Source organism: Pleurodeles waltl, chromosome 5 (genome assembly GCF_031143425.1).
Source record: "Pleurodeles waltl isolate 20211129_DDA chromosome 5, aPleWal1.hap1.20221129, whole genome shotgun sequence".
Lineage (NCBI taxonomy): Eukaryota > Metazoa > Chordata > Amphibia > Caudata > Salamandridae > Pleurodeles > Pleurodeles waltl.
Window position 1 is genome coordinate 1,685,591,907 of NC_090444.1, and position 16,352 is coordinate 1,685,608,258.

The following is a 16,352-nucleotide window of genomic DNA, read 5'->3' on the forward strand; positions in this document are numbered from 1 at the left end:
TGTTCTTCAAGCATGTTCGAGGATTTGACTGTTCGTGTTGCTTTTAATTTCTTCTAAAATTTCTAAACGTTCTTAACACATATATAACAAACCAGAAATGAATTTCAAGGTGGACCATGTCTTGCATTACTTGCAAGTTGGGTGTTCATCTCTCCATTCATTTTCATTGTGTGGTTGAGCAATTATGGGACTTTAAATTTGCAAGCCATGGTCTCCCCTCAGCCCACCCCACAAATAACCTATATCCTCCCTGACCAATCTGCAAGAAACTTGGTCAAAAGAAGTGGCCTAACACATTGTCTTTGAAAAATGTATATGGGTTTGTCAAATAAGTCCTAAGTTATCTGCCATTCCAAAAAGGAATGTGTGTGTGTGTAACTCACCCATAAGTACAGTTGCTATAACTGACTGTATAATCGGAAGAGATGTAAACATGCAGAATAGGATGGAGAAAGCGACGTTTGTTCTTTGGATTGTCATTGTTAGTCCGTAGTAATAAGTTGAATCTGTTCGACCATTTTATAGTGAGAGGACTTTAAATGATGTAAATGCAAATCGATTAGTTCCCTGATGCTTAATTCTAACAGGAGAATTCAATGTCTCTTTCAGATGGCCATTGTGCAGGAATAATGGGACTGGCCAGATAAGTGCCAGTACACGTGGTTATTCCTCTGTCTGCAGGACTTATGATAGGACTTGCGTAAGTGAATACCAATATCTTATTGCAATTCCATATTTTACTGTGATCCAGTGCTTACTTAACATAAATGTGTGATTTGATCTTTCCCTTGAGTGTAATTTCATCAGAGCATGATGACTTTGCAATAAATATGCAACTGTTCTTTGAAGAGCACACCTGGTTTAAGAACCGCTCTGATTTTTAATAATCTAGACAGGTTTTGCAGAAGTCAAAAATAGATCACTGTACTATGTTGAGTTCCTGAAATGATTGTTTTGCCACACTCCTGTCTCTTCTTTAATTCATCCGACTTGGAAACTTGAATTGCGTGTAATATTTTCCTCTCTGGGATGGAGGGCAGGTCTGTCTTGCACCCTAGGTTCCCATATTAAAGGGTAATCAGTGTGTTCCTTGACACAACTTTGTTTTTTCGCTATAGGTTTATTACACGGAAAAGTACTCTGGGAATGAGATGAAAAATGTGAAGGCAGAGGTTGTTTATGAACTTTCATTATGGTGTAATAAGGCAACAGAAAAGAGATGGCCACCTGATGTTATGAGGGTTATCGCTGTCAAGTTCTCCAGTCACTGTTAATTACGAAAAAATCCCAAAATAATAAACATCCATTGTTTTAGGAATATAGACTAGAAATATGGTGCCCAAGCCAACAAAAGGTGGACTCGGACCTTGTATTTGCTACATTCAGGCCCATCTTATAAGTTGTTGATTACCAGATGGAAAGTAACTGTTATATGCCCATAACATTCTAGATCCTTGAAACAGGGCACACATTCGACTCTTGACAATTGATGCTTTTGTACCTTGTTTGAAGCTGATCTCTCCTTTGCTTTCTTACTCTACAGTACCAGTTGACTGAGATGATATTATTAGCCTCATCTCCTAGTGCTGAGGATTGATCATTGTGATGGGGACAGGGAGAGAGAGAGTCAGTGGTCTCGTTCAGAAAAGCTTACCATGCACAACTTCTGCCCAGGCTGCTGCTTTTATCGCAGTGCTATGCCTCAGTCTGAGTTTGGTGGTACCATAGTTTAGCATGCTGCATAAGAGGATGGCATCAGAGGATTGCCCTGGTGGCAGAATGTGGAAAGACATTTCCACTGACTAACACTGTTTGGGTAAAAGTTTCACCTCATTGCTACCAGTTTAACACCCAAATACCGCAGGAAGCTTGACCAGTCAACCTCCGTGAAGGCCCTTTCCAGATGTTGCAGCGCGTGTGACCACTTTTGTCATTATTTGTGATCTGTTTGAGCTAGAATCATTTTTTTAATCCTCAAACTATGCGGCATTAGGTGAGTTGTGTGGCAAATACACAGTTGTGCAGAAAAAATGTAGTTGCGGAATTGCAATATTCCAGTTGCCCCGGTTTTATGTATTTTTAATTGTTTCCCAGACGTAATGATTTCTAAACTGCATTGTTATATCCCAGAAAATGTGTGCCAGCTACAGCTAAATGTACTACTTGTTTAAAACTTCCTAAAGCTTTTAATTTGGGCCTTTCATATATCGTTGTCCCGGACCCACCGGCAGTGTAGTTTTTTTTTCTCAGTAGAACATTATCACAGCACGACCTTTTCCAACACGATGTGTGACGTACCCAGAACAATGTTATAAAGGTGACGTCCATTTGGCAATTGATTGCAAGACCAGAATGTGAGAGAAGAAAATGTGAATTTGTAATTGGGAAAAGTACTGGACTGCTCGTTCTGTTTTTATGTCAGAAGTGTCCATGTTCCCTGTTCTATAGCTATTATAGCACACATAGCTCCATATAATTTAAGACACACGGAGATGAAGTTTCCATGTACGGATAACAACCGCAGTATTCGGGTTCCACTGTGAGTAACCGGGTCACACACAACCAAAGTAGCATATTTATTTCCTCGAATACAAATGTTTGATTATTTACACATTGAAATAAAAAAGCGCCATCTCTTATCACAGTTGTCATACAAACTCTAAATAATGGGGTTACCGCATATTTGTATTGTAGCCGTTTCTACTGTTGCACTTCGAAACCATTCGGTTATTTTAAGATTCTCTTCTGCAGAATACGACATTTTATTAGATGGACAAACAGACTCATCCGCAGAAACACGGCCTCGCTTGTTCGCCTCTCTCGCTTGCGGTTGACAGACTTCTAAACCTCCGACGTCGCCGGCCCTCCTTCCAACCCCAGTGAAGCCCGGTTTCGCTCCTCGGTGATGAGCGGAGGATTCTTCAGCGGCGTCGGCCTTATTACAGATCCGCAGGGCGTCCTTTTCCCCACCTCTGCCCCTCTCCTGCCCTGACTGAAACAATATTGTCGTTCGCTGCTCCGAGGTGACATTGAGCCGGGCGGGACGCCCTCGCAGACAATAAAGCGCATCTCCGCGGGCGCCCCATCATCCGCCGGTATATTTCGTTATTTTAAACTCAGCCTCAGCTTCGCTCACGATGCGCTTTTATCACCAACAGATGCCCCTTTTTTTATCACTTGATGCATTTCCCTAATAAAACGGTGAAATAAAAAAAAAATATGCACCCAAAAGTCACCTTTTTTTTGCCTCGCAGGCAAAAGAGAACATTTTGTATTTATTTACTTCAATAGTGCTTTCATCTTCCCATTAGGCCCCCCCTTCCCCCCTCCCCCCCCAACCTGCGCTTAAAGGGAGCGCTGGCTGGTGGCGTAGGGATACCGTCTTTCCTTTCACACCGCTTCGATTTAAAAGTAGCGGATTCTAGGCACTGCCTTGAAGTCAGCTGCAGGCTCTACTGAGAGAAAACCTATTTCAAAGCGGAGGCTTCAGTAACAGCCGGTTTGCTATTCTGAATTACTCGTATCAACCCATGTATGCTATTGTTGAACCTCAGTGCCGTTGGTTAACAGCCCTTTTACACTACTGATGAATTTATAGTGTCGTAGATCACAAGAGTGGTCACACATTTAGGTAGTCTGATTGTAAATAACAATGGGAGATCAATCCGCAGCTGGTGTAGTTGCATGCTGGTGCATTATTGATATTATGGCCCCTCTTGGCAGATGTTTCAGTGGCGGCTCTTCCTGTGGGTGGACGAGCGTCACCATGTTTATTATTGTTTTCTTTAAAAGGGGCGGGGGCAGGGGGTGATATGCACTGAGGGGAAGTGCTCAGCACTCCCCCTTCACAGCGCATGTGTGTTTGTCTCGGGCTGGCCAAACACACATGCGCTGTAGGCTCTCTCCAGCCCAGAAACACAGTTGCCGGGCTGGAGAGAGCCTGCACAGGGTCCCAGTCTGCCTGGGAGCGCCCTGACTGGGAGCTCCCAGCCAATCATGATGCTGCTCTGTGCAGCATCCAGATTGGCGCAGGACAGGGCGGGAGCCTGTGCCTGCAGAGGAGCGTCAAGGGACCAGGAGCGGCGGAGGAGGTAAGTGTTTTTTTGTTGTTGTTTTTAAAAATTAAATTTAATGTTTATTCCCTCCCTCCTCTCCCCGTGCCTCCCCGCCCCTTCCACGGCCCGCAAACCTCTACTGGCATGTTTATTCTCCACACTAAGCATCCTGATGAGTATATCTGGGGCAACTCCTCCATGAGGGTGGAGGAGGGTCGCGCCCCCGCTCCCGCCAGCAGCGGCAGCTGCAAAACCTTTCAAAGAAAAGGATAATAAACACGTTTCAAAGAAAAGGATAATAAACCATGTTTATTATCCTTTTCTTTGAAAGGGGCGGGGCCACGGTGGTGACAAGTGTGAGGGGGGAGTATACAGCACTCACCCTCAGAGCGCATGTGTGTTTGGCCAGCCGTCTCGGGCCGGCCAAACACACATGCACACAGGGCTTTCTCCAGCCCAGCAACTCAGTTGCCGGGCTGGAAAGAGCCTGCACAGGCTCCCAGTCCAACTGGGAGCGCCCTGGCTGGGCACTCCCAGCCAATCCTGGCGCTGCTCTGAGCAGCGTCCGGATTGGCCGCAGGGCAGGCTGGGAGCCTGTGCCTGCCTGCAGCCAGCACAGGAGCGGGGCACAGCACGGAGTTCAGGTAAGTGTATATTTATTTAAAAAATACAAACTTTTTATTAATATTTTCTCTCCCCCGCCACCCCCCATACACCCCCCCTTTAACAACCGCAACCCGCGACTGGAATACACATGTGCCAGCCATTTGGGAAAAATGGAATAAACCATACAAGTAACTGGTATCTGGATTGCAAAGGAGTACAGAATTCCAGTTAACATTACTTGACTTTACAGAGCATATTGTCTCCTTTCTTTATGTCCAAGACTACCTTCTCCACTTCGCCAGCTGGTATAGATCAGGTCACAATTCTTTGACTGCCTTACCTTGTCAGATAGTAGAATCATATAGGGTATGAGTTGAATATATTTCTTTATTTTAGCTTGTGAGAGAGCTCTGCAGGTTCCGCGCTGTCTTTCTTCTCTTAAATACTTTATTTCAGATCTTAGTACCATAAAAGTACACAACACACAGGCAAGAAATACATTAAAAAGGCACAGTATAAAATGTTGGAAATACAGGTCATATAAATATAGGTAATTCATTAAAAAACCGTGGTATATCTATTGACAATTCAATGCCTTCATGCTTAAGGCTAAGTTGGGCTCCTAAGAGTGTCTGCTATGAGAAGTCTGAGCTGTGCAAAATTGAAATCAGTCTTGACCCTGTTCCTCATGGGAACAGTTCAGCCCAAACTGCCAGACCATGTCCGCCCTGGACCAGAAACAAGCATCCTGGGACCGGTTTCGGGGTATCACCCCTCTTCAGCCAGGCTAGCTTGAATCTGGTGGCATGGTGAGCATGGGACCCACGTCTGGGCATACCCTTCCCACTTGGGGCCACAAATGTAAAAACAGAATATGGACGGAATGTAGAACAAATCAAACATTCACCCCCAGTCACAGATCTGGGTTTAATCCATCAGTTTTTTGCTCACCATGCCATTCCAGTTTGGACCCAGCCATATGCAAATCCGTCTTGACCCAGTTCCTCAAGGGAACAGTCCAGCCCGAACTGCCAGACATGGTATTCAGGGCAAGCATAATGCTCAAATACCAAAATAATCTGGCATCCTTTCCCTTCACAGAAACTAGGAGATGCTCCCAAACCTTGGATTCCCATTGGAATTTACTAATCTTCACTACCTTCACATAATTCCGTCTTGCACAGGAAATAACACGTCTACTTTTGCTTTTTAGAGCTTTCATCCGGGCACTTTTGACCTCTCTACATTGATGGGTAAATGACTCATGGGTTCTTTGGGGCTTCATACATGAACTGAGGTCTTTAACAAAAAATGATGAAAACAGGTCTTTGTTAACTGCCGATATTTGGGGAAATGTGCGATCCAAGTCAATAAGTTTAGTCAGGGCGACACTAACTTTTCATATATCTGTTTCATAGAGCTCTCGATGTTAGGTATACCCACCCAGTTCACATTTCTTTTGCTATTGGTCAGGACTGTCGAGTTTGATGATCCTTGCTCAGGGCAGGACAGGTCCTTGATCAGAGACCACTTCAATTTAAGAGTGAAAGGGCAGTGATGGCTATCGTAGCAGTCAATAATCTCCATGTCAGCCATCTCGTGCCAGATCCTGACATCTAGAAGTATATAAGCTGTTTTGCATTTGTAATCCCTCTCAAAAGTTGGATTGGCCCTAGAATCTGAATTACAGCGACCAGTACACACTCTTAGCCCATTGCATACTGCTATGTTTACAATCTGCAGGGCAGCGGAACTCATCCTGGCAAAATTCTTAGAGTAGAGTAAGGGGTAATTCCCCTACTTTCATCTTCCACTTGAATCAACTCAGTCACGGGTGGTTAGGGTTCAAAAGAGGTATTGAAGTCGCCTCAACAACCACATGATGTCCCACTCCATGGGTTTCAAGCAGAGAATATAGAGTGAACAGGGTTTGGGAAGTTTTGTTGAAAGGAGAAGACCTATTGTAGATGTTAACTAAAAGGGAAGGGACCCCTCTCTTTGGAATCAGTTTGAGAACAAGAAGGTCTTTAGAATCAGTATAAATGACCTCAGTTTTACAACCTAGGGTCTGCCTGCCTTCGAGGCTTTGACCTTGATATTAAACGTACTAAAGCCCTCCCTGTGAACGTTATCTACCGCCAATGACTTTTGGAAAATGCAGATGTGGAATTTATCGATGGAACCACCTAATCTGGGACACCCCTTTTAGATTTAATTCCAGCTATATTCCAGTTTAGTAACTGTATGGTAGTTGTCAGGTGCTGCAGACAGGAATTTGAGTTTGGATGGGGCCCCCACCTACTATAGTGGGATCCGAAGACAAGTCCTTGTTTCTAAGAGCAGTAGAAAGGTGTGTGATCCCTTCCCTGGCAGGATATAATGTTCCCTCACTGTCCTTATGGGTGGGCTGCAAATTGTGGTCAGAGACTTCTGGAATTTTTCCGAACTCTAAGGGGCCAGAAGCATTAAGTAGTCAGTCCACCTGTGCCAGATTGCTTTCACAGGGGTTCACTGAGGGAGCTCTGGGTATTAAGCACTGTGTCAATAAGATCTGTGCATGCCCTGCGGGTCACAGGATTACGTCACAGTGGAGCTAACCTGGCCTTTGGTGCATATGTGGCTGACACATTGAGTAGGTTTCTCCTGCGGTATTGCCTGCTTTTGTTTAAATGCAAACAGACGATTTAATGAACGTTCCAAATTATTAATCTGAAAGTCAGTGTCTACCATATTCACTAAGTTTAATAAACCATTTACTGTTGTGATTCATTTTTGCTCTCATGGTAAAATAGCAGTGCACACATGGAAGTAAAGTGAGCATCTCTTCCAAATAATTTTGTCACATAACATTAGTTGTTATCTCTTTTGTTTATTGAATCTGCAAACTTATAATGAATTTAGGCATCTTAATAAGATTATGAGAAAATATTGTAAGGCTGTCCATTCTCTGTCCTCCTTCCTCCTTGTTTAGATGCCTAGCATTATTTGTGAGCAGGTTGAACCAGGCTGTCCATTTGGTTGCATTTGCTGGACCATAGTTGAGGACCCAGCCTTTGGACATTATCCACTTCAACAACGTCCAGGTGATCTTGGAAATATGCCCTGATGAAGCTGTCACTGCTGTTTTATCAGTTCATTGTTTCCCACAAGTCTATGCAGGAATCTAGGTCTTGCTTCCTGTGTCAGACTGGGCTTCCAATAAGCCATCTTCATTTTGGAGCAAACAACACATGGCTACTCACATTGCTTTTCTAGCACTTTTGGTGCAAGAAGCAAGGCTGCTTGTTTCCTTTCAGGAGATAGACACCAAGAATAAATCACTCAAGTTACAGTTGCATTGTCTTCCTGATAAAGAAACGCCTTGAATTTAAAGATCTATGCATAATGCATAGAGGACACCATCAACCAGGTCTTTTCTTTTTACCACGTTCGTGCATTATGCTTCTAGTCAGCTAGAGGTAATCATCCAATAGCGTTATGCCTCTAGTCAGCTAGGGGTCATCATCTTTTAGACCCAGCATCCTTGGTACGGTTATCACCACTAACTTGTTTCCATCAACACTCCTGTCTTTTTGGCATCATTGCTGACTTTAAGTCTCTGAACACTTTACCACTGCTAACCAGTGCTAAAGTGCTTGTGCCCTCTTCTTAAAGCATGGTAGAATAGGCTTATCCCTAATTGGCATATTGAATTTACTTGTAAGACCCTAGTAAAGTGACGCTAGCTAAATGCTACAAGTGGGCCTGCAGCACTGATTGTGCCATCCACTTAAGTAGCCCTTTAGTCTCAAGCCTGACACTGCAGCCTGTGTGTGCATTTTTAAACTGGCATTTCGACCTGACAAGAGAAACTTTTTGCCTGGTCCAAACCTTCCTTTTTAATAAATAAATGATTCCTAAGGTAGGCTCTGGACAGCATAAAGGTCAGGATGCAGTTTATTTATTAAGTTTGACATGTACTTTTACGTTTCACATGTCCTAGTAGTGAAAAACTCGTAAATTTGTTTTTCACTACTGGAAGGCCTACTTTTCACATAGAATATCATTAAACTTACCTTCTTACATTTAATAAGCTGTAACTTCCAAATGGGAACAGGTGACCAGTTAATGCTTTCTGTCTTTGGATTTGTAATGAAAAATTCCCTCTCGTATTTTAAATTCCAAGTTTGAAAACGTCACTTTTAGAAAGTTGGCAATTTAGTGCCTACAGTCTGTTGCTGGGTCACATGGACTGGGTGTAGCTGACAGTTGAGCTCGTAGACAGTCACACAACATAGAGAGGTTAGGTGTAGCTGGACGGGCCATCACTGGGAGGATGGGAGGGCAGAGCTGGGCACATCCCTGCTTAAACTTGAATAGGCTGTCCTGTCTCCACACAAAGGGCTGCATACTCCCCTATGGTTAGTTTGGAGCCAGGACAGGGAAGGCAGGAAACATGTGAACCTGAAAGGGAAACTTCTAGAAGCTGCTCCCACTTCAAAGGAAGGCCCAGGTATACATATTGGACCTCAGACACAAACATTTCAGTACACTTCTGGCCTGTGGATGGCCAGGATGAAGGACTGCCACTGCGCTGGACTGCTCCCCTCAAGGACTGCTGCCTGCTGTGCTGACCTGCTGCCCTCTTGCCTGGGTGAGAATGACTTAACATGCATTTATTCAACCCAGGACCCTAGAAAGACTCCAAGAATGAGTTGGGTTTCTGACTGGACCCTCAGGGACAGAAGGCTCCAACCACCTTGAAACCAGCACCTGGACTCTGCCATCTGTGAGTCCTGCCCTGCCAAGTGAGGCACCTCATTCGTCGACCTTTGGAAGTGGGTGTTAAGGAGCCTAGCAACCCATCTGTGGATCCAGCTGAGGGGCTGCATCTCCTCTGCTGCTCAGGGCAACACCAAGAAGAACTGGAGCTTTGCCTGTGCTGCAATGATCCTCTCAGTACAGGTGCTGTGCATCAACCTCGCAGTCCACATCAGAACTACCTTTGCACCACAACTCCTTAACGCAGGTCTTTGCTTTTCAAATCTCACATTAAGGGCACCATCAACGATGATTCAAATCACGCATCGCAGCCTTGCAGCTCCTCGGATTCAACTCATCACCTCGGCTACAGGACACATCCTCAAAACCTGACTTCACATAGCAAGCCCTCATTGATGGCGCAGGACTTCACCTCGCAGCCTTGCAGTTCCTCGGAACCCTGTGCATCGCCTCAAGTGCATGACGCATCCTCAGTACTGGAACTCGCAATGCTCTGCAACCAGGGTTTAAAGTACTCTCGTTCAGCAGGCCTGAGTACCTGTACCCGGCCCACACTCCATCGCAGTTGGCCTGAACTTGTGACGTTCTTATTCTAGCTTGACCAGATATCCACATTTGGAGCACTGTGCTTTTTGCTGCTAATCTCACTGAAATCTTTAAAATTGCATATCCCCAGTTCTACCGATGGGATGTTTGTCATTTTCATCTGGTTATATTTTTTTATAAATTGCTCTATTGGTCTAATCTATCGTGGAATCCTTTTTGTGTGGTGTTATCACTTTATTACTGTTTAAAGTGCTGCATAAATACTTTACACATTGTCTTCAAGTTAGGCTTGGCTGCTCTGGGTCAAGCTACCAGGGCTTAGAGCACAGGTTAATTCGGGGTTTGCTTGTGCTTTACCCTAAAAAGGATGATCATTGCTGCTTAAGTAGGGTTTCAACCCCCTCAATCAGGAACCCAGTTTCTCACATAATCCAATTTCATTATGCCTCTAGTCAACTGGAGGTCATCATCCAATAAGTATTATTAGTCTTGTAAGGACAGCTTTAGTAAACAATAAGCTGTGTCAAACTCACCCCTCACACGTATACACCAATGATACTTGTGCTATATTCTGCAAAGAGATGAAGTGCTCCTATTTTAGTAGACCATGGCAGGTTTGTCTTGGCACCAAGAAACCACATTTGGAATTTGCTGGGTGCCATAAAAGCATGATATTCTGATATTATCTTAATGGCCACTAGGCTGCCATTCTAAAATAACAAAAAAAAAATGGTCTGGAATTAATTTTAACCAACAACTACCAAGTGTGTATATGAGACAGAATACGTCTACCCCATTCTACCTCTTCCTTGCCATAAGTAATCTTGAAGCCAGTATTGATTTCAAAGTGCTTTCTGAAGTCAATAATGATGCATAGGCTGTCACTTTGGCACTTGGTACAACTCAGTGGCTGAGTGTATGTTTCACTTTAGGCATCACTTTGAGTCACTTTACGGTAGTTTGATGTTGCATTTAGATTTTATGATCTGATGCTATTTTATGTGTTAATTGAGTTTCTGGACATTAGTTAGTGTTGGGTGTCTTTGAAGTAGGAGTGGCAAAGTACATCCATCTGAGACTCCAAATAAAACTTGTTGGTAATCTAAGTGCAGTGGACATGGTATGATTCATTAAAAAGGATGGAGAGAAAGTTATGAACTACAGATGTAAGTAGCCAAATGTCTGATACATTAGACGGGCTGGAGCCTGATTTTTGGTCTGCATAGATGAAGAGAATCTGGAGACTTGTTTTGACTCTATCAAATGATAATATATTATTCACTGTTAGTGTAATAAAAATGGAGTAGAATTAGCTGGAATATGTCCTTCCATGGCATCTGAGGTAAGTGAAAATATTTTTAAGTGTATGTTGTGGGTGTGCTTGCGGGTGAGAGTGTGTATGTAGAAATATGTGTGTGGGAGTGAAAGTGGAGGGGAAAGGGCGTGTGATTTCACTTCTGCTACCCCTGGCATTTCGGTGAATTGACGTTGCTGCAGTACCACAAATCCTAGCTATTGATTAAACTAAATAGTGGATTCTGTGCAAGAGGTCAATAGATCGACACAACATAGGAATGAGGGGATGTCATCAATGAGGAATGTAATTATCATTAATAATACAATCAAGGATCTTAAACCTCAAACAATAACCACACCAGTTTAGTGAGAAGAATTATAAAATGTATTTCCCTAAATTAACAACTCTAATCTCACGAAGATAACTCTCAAGCACAGGTGATAAACATATACAATTAATAGTGGTTTATTGGACCGTCTTATATATCTGAGCTTAATCGAAACAATCAAGCAAATAATCTCTAAAATAATAACACTGATTAGCAATACTAGAATCTGTAATAATGGCAAGGTATGCATTAGTACAAACACTCAAAAAGTGTCAATATAAATCTTGAGCATTCAAAGTTAATACCCTCACTTGCATCAACATGCTGGGCTTCATGTAAAAGAATTTAGTAAAACAAATTTAGAAAAATCACTCTAACTCGGGTTATTATAAAAAAACATTATTAGTATACAGCAGTCCGCTGGCACCTGCAAAGCAAAAGAGACACCTATAACATATCAATACTATACATTACCCAAGCAACAACAGCATGCAGTGTACTTCAGCAAGGGGACACCATCAGGTAAGCCTTCAGAGAATTGGGCCTAATAGTTAAACCCAAACTTCTTGTGTGACTCGGAACATCAGGAACTTTGTCATAAAAATCTCGAGTCTCTCTCAATCTTCTAAAAGTCTTTCTCCCTCTCTAAATCTGACTAAAGAAAAATCCTACTAAAGTTGTTATACTAATCTTCAAAAATCTTATGATTGGTCAGTACATGGGGTGGTTACGATTCAGCCAATAATAATTCTAATTGATAACCTAAAATGCAACAACGTCACATTAACCAGGACATATTCTCAACAGTAAATTTTCCTCTTCCGTCTCGTCTGTAGCTCCATTGTTCCATCCCATCTAAACTTCTTTACTCAGGAAGAAACTTTCTCACTTGCTACATCCACTTTCTTTCTCGAGGAAGAAACCACGTATTAGTAACATTTTCAGACAATAGAATATTCAACTTATGCAAGAACTTGATTAAATATGGTCTTGTAAGACATAACATAGCAACCCACAGGGGTAGCTGTGTACACATCTGTTAAATCATCTAACACACTTTTATGTAAGCATTGAACTATGGAAAATAACCACAACGTTTCATTAAAATTTCCTCACCTAAGAACAGAAATGATACTGTGGCAACCGTTTTCAAAAGTCACCCATTTTTGCATGTTAATTCACTATATAATTAATATACCAAAACATGTTAGAAAATTCACACTCTCACAACGTCCATGGATTAGACGACTAAAGAGTTTAAAAGTGAATTATAAAAATGGCAGTAATGTTACTGGGCAAAGTGAGGATAGGGAATACAGATGTTATGGACTTACTGAAGAAAGAGAAATAGTGTAGATGGTCCTAGTTGTCTGTATTTACCATAGAACAGGAAATAAAGATTTATCTTTCTAATCACATCACTAAAGGGAGAGATTTTAGCAAAGTATTTTCCAAAACACAAAAGAAAATGCAGCAAAGAAGCATGTGAATAGTTCTGTTGGAGAGATCATTTGGTGTATACACATATTCGCATTCAACACTATTCTGAAAGTAAAATTAGTGCAATAAAAATAGCGAATAATATCAAAAGGAACTTTCTTAATGAAGGACACAGCCTACTTGGGTGTAAGTGAGGCTGTGGCCAGCTCCTCACTCCCGTCCTAAGTTCCCATTGTGTGTGACTGTCTAGGGGCAGTATATCAAGCTCAGCTGTCACCCATCCCAGACAAATGATCGGAAATGGGCAGCAGGCACCAATGGGTAAGAAAATGGCAAGTTTCTAAAAATGGTATTTTCAGAATTGCAATTTAAAATCCAACTTCACTATAAGTTGTGATTTTAAATTGCAATTTCAGAGACACCAACCTTGAAAAGTTTCTCTTCCCGATTGTGAACTACACTTATAAGATGTAATAAGGTAATCCCAATTTTTCCCTATGGGAGAGTTGGACTTTGCAGTGGTGAAAAAAGTACTTTGGGAGATTTTTACTACCATACATACTAAAAAAGTACATGTCCTGCCTTTTTAAATTCATCGCACACTGCCATCTGGGTTGTCCAGGACCTACCTTAGGGGTGGGTTTTATGTATAAAAATTGAAGGGTTGGGCCTGCCAAAAGGGTTACTTTGCCTGGTTGACATAGTAGTGTATACCTGCAGATGCAGGTTCTGCAGTGCCAGGCCTGAGAAATGGTTGGACTGCTTAAGTAAGTGGCTTAATCTGTGCTGCAAGCCCAAAAGTAGCATTGAATTTACATCCCTGGGCAATTGCATTGCAATTTACTAGGGACTTACAAGTACATTAAATATGCCAATTGGGGATAGGCCAGTGTTACTATGTTTAGAGGAGAGAACACAAACACTTTAGCACTGGTTAGCAGTGGTAATATGCACAGAGCCAGGAGAAATGAGGTAAGCAAAAAGCTGAGGCGAAGTCCACCTTAAGGCAGTCATGTCTGACACCCCATGTAGCATAATTGGATGTCCGTGGTTGTTGATTTGATATTTTAGGTGCTAATTTTTACTTTGTGTTTAAAAATTCATTACTCTGGTTCTACTGTTTGGCTTTTTGTCATGTTGGTGTGAAATTATTTATTAAAATTGATTCTATTTTTCTAAATTGGGGTGAGATTTTTCTTGTGTTGTGTTTCCACTTAATTACTGTTTGTGCTCTGCATAAATACCTTACCCATTGCCTCCTAGTTAAGCGTGACTGTGTTTGTGCCAAGCTACCAGAGTGTTAAGCGCTTGCTAATTTAGTGACTTTGCTTCACCCTGTAGCTGTTGCTTAAGCACAGTTAACCCTCCACTCAACCAACAACCCAATGTCTCACAATGTTGAAGACAGGATTAAGGTCTGAACCTTGGTAATTGTTTTAGATCACTTCTACAAGACTTTCAAACAAAATGAACATGAAGAATTAAATGGTCAGCTCCCAAAGGGATGCTGAGGTCATCATCTCCTTGAATAATAATTATCCACCCCCCAAATCTGGATTGGAGACTGAATCTTGGAGACAATTGCTTTTGGTTATCTGAACTCAGCTTTGGTGCTCCTTGCTTTCAGAGAGTAGGCAGTCTATCAATGTGGGAGTTACTAAAAGATAGAGGCTAGTCCCAACTGACTGTAGGCCAAATACAATGGTGGAGTTGGACTGGGTTTGATAGGTTAGTCATGGGTACCTACTCTCATGCATCCATTTTCATTTGCACAGTGACAACCACTTGATCTTTGTGGCAGTGTCCTGATTATGTGATAAGCTCACCAGTTTAAGTTCAGTTCGCTTTAAGTAAAGAGTTGTCCAAGCTCCCAACTTTTGATATTGGATTTTGCCTGTGATGTATTTGACGATCAACCTGTATTCCATCGTAAATAATAAGGTATTTTCCGACAACCTGTTTACATGATGACTGAAGATTTTTTTGTTATTTTCGTAAACACGTCCACGCGGACAGCATTTTCTAATTTGAAAACCAATGAATATTCTGCAGTTTTACCTGAAGTGAATGTGCTTGAGCTACATAAAAAAAAATCTGCATGCCCAATTGACTTACTTTAGAAAACTCTGCTGACTGAATTTCCTACCTTGGTCATCAAAAGAAGAGAAGAAACAACTGACGTGTGAAATTACCTAATTAAAGATAGGTAAATATTTTTCAAATATTAGATCTTGTTATGGGAATGCAATTTTGATGTTCTGCTTGCTTGAATTTCTCACTGAATTCTTTGAATCCATCATTGAAAAAATATACACAAGTGTGTCATTGCTTTAACTGAAAGTTTTCTTTTTGTGACGACTTTATTTGACCTAGTTTTTGAAAATCATCCTATTAATATTATGTCTCATATGGGAACTATTTCTTTACTGTTTGGAGGTGAATCATAAGAACACCATTGACTGCAGGAATTTCCATGCCCGTTCATCAGTCATAACGTCCTTTCCTAAGTTTAAGTTTCCCAAAAGGACAATGTTCTCATAACACAAAGGGTTTGCAGAGATGGCATCACATTTTTGTAGCGTGTCAGTCAGCCTGGGGGCGCATAAAACGAGAATGAGTTTAAAGTGAAAAGTGCTGCAGATGGCGAGTTGCTCAAAGGCGGTCAATATGTTATGTTTGAAGAGCACGTGCTCATGAATGTGTCTTGTTGTTATACCTTTACTGCCTATTGGTGTGGCTCAGCTATTAATGAACAAATGTGTAAGTAGTTTCAACAACAGTGGCTCATAATAAACAACACGATGTAAAAATAATTTAGCTTTAACGGTGCTGTAGTAAAATGATTTTGAATTTTACACCTTTCGCATTTAAAGCATGAACATTGGATCAGTATTCCAGGGAGAATTACATGAACAGCTGTAAGCAGAGAAGTCGGTTTGTAGTATATTTTTAATGTGAAGCTATGCCAGAAACCCAGCGGCATTTTGCGAGTGCCCTACTTAATGAGCAAATGGCTCAATCCGGACATTTTCGTTGGTATGAGTTTACCCTGCATTTTTCTCTTTTTTTGTCTGAGTTCGTGGGGACCCCGATCCTCGGCCCCTCAAACCACAAGGTCACGCTTCCCAAAAATAGCCTTTGAATACCCTAGGATATTATAGAGACGAAACTAGTCCCACCACTGTAAGGTGACCCCCTATTAATTCCCATGCCAAGGTCCTGGCTGGTGAAAGCCTATGTGCAGTTTTGGTGTGCAGAAGCTCCACCCACATGTGGCGCGTACTCGTCTCTGCATGTAAATGTAGCCAAGTGTCCTGTA

General features: G+C 42.0%; 1 protein-coding gene across 3 annotated transcripts in view; it reads left to right on the plus strand.

The window, feature by feature from the left end:
- KLHL29 (kelch like family member 29) overlaps positions 1 to 16,352 on the plus strand; it is a 1,044,731-nt gene that overhangs the window by 163,625 nt on the left and 864,754 nt on the right. For 2 of the 3 annotated variants that reach the window (XM_069236009.1, XM_069236010.1), the window contains exon 2: positions 610 to 700. The exons of the other annotated variant lie outside the window; for it this stretch is intronic. The gene's annotated coding sequence lies outside the window, so the exon portion shown is untranslated. The remainder of the gene's footprint in view (positions 1 to 609; positions 701 to 16,352) is intronic. 3 annotated transcript variants of the gene reach the window in all.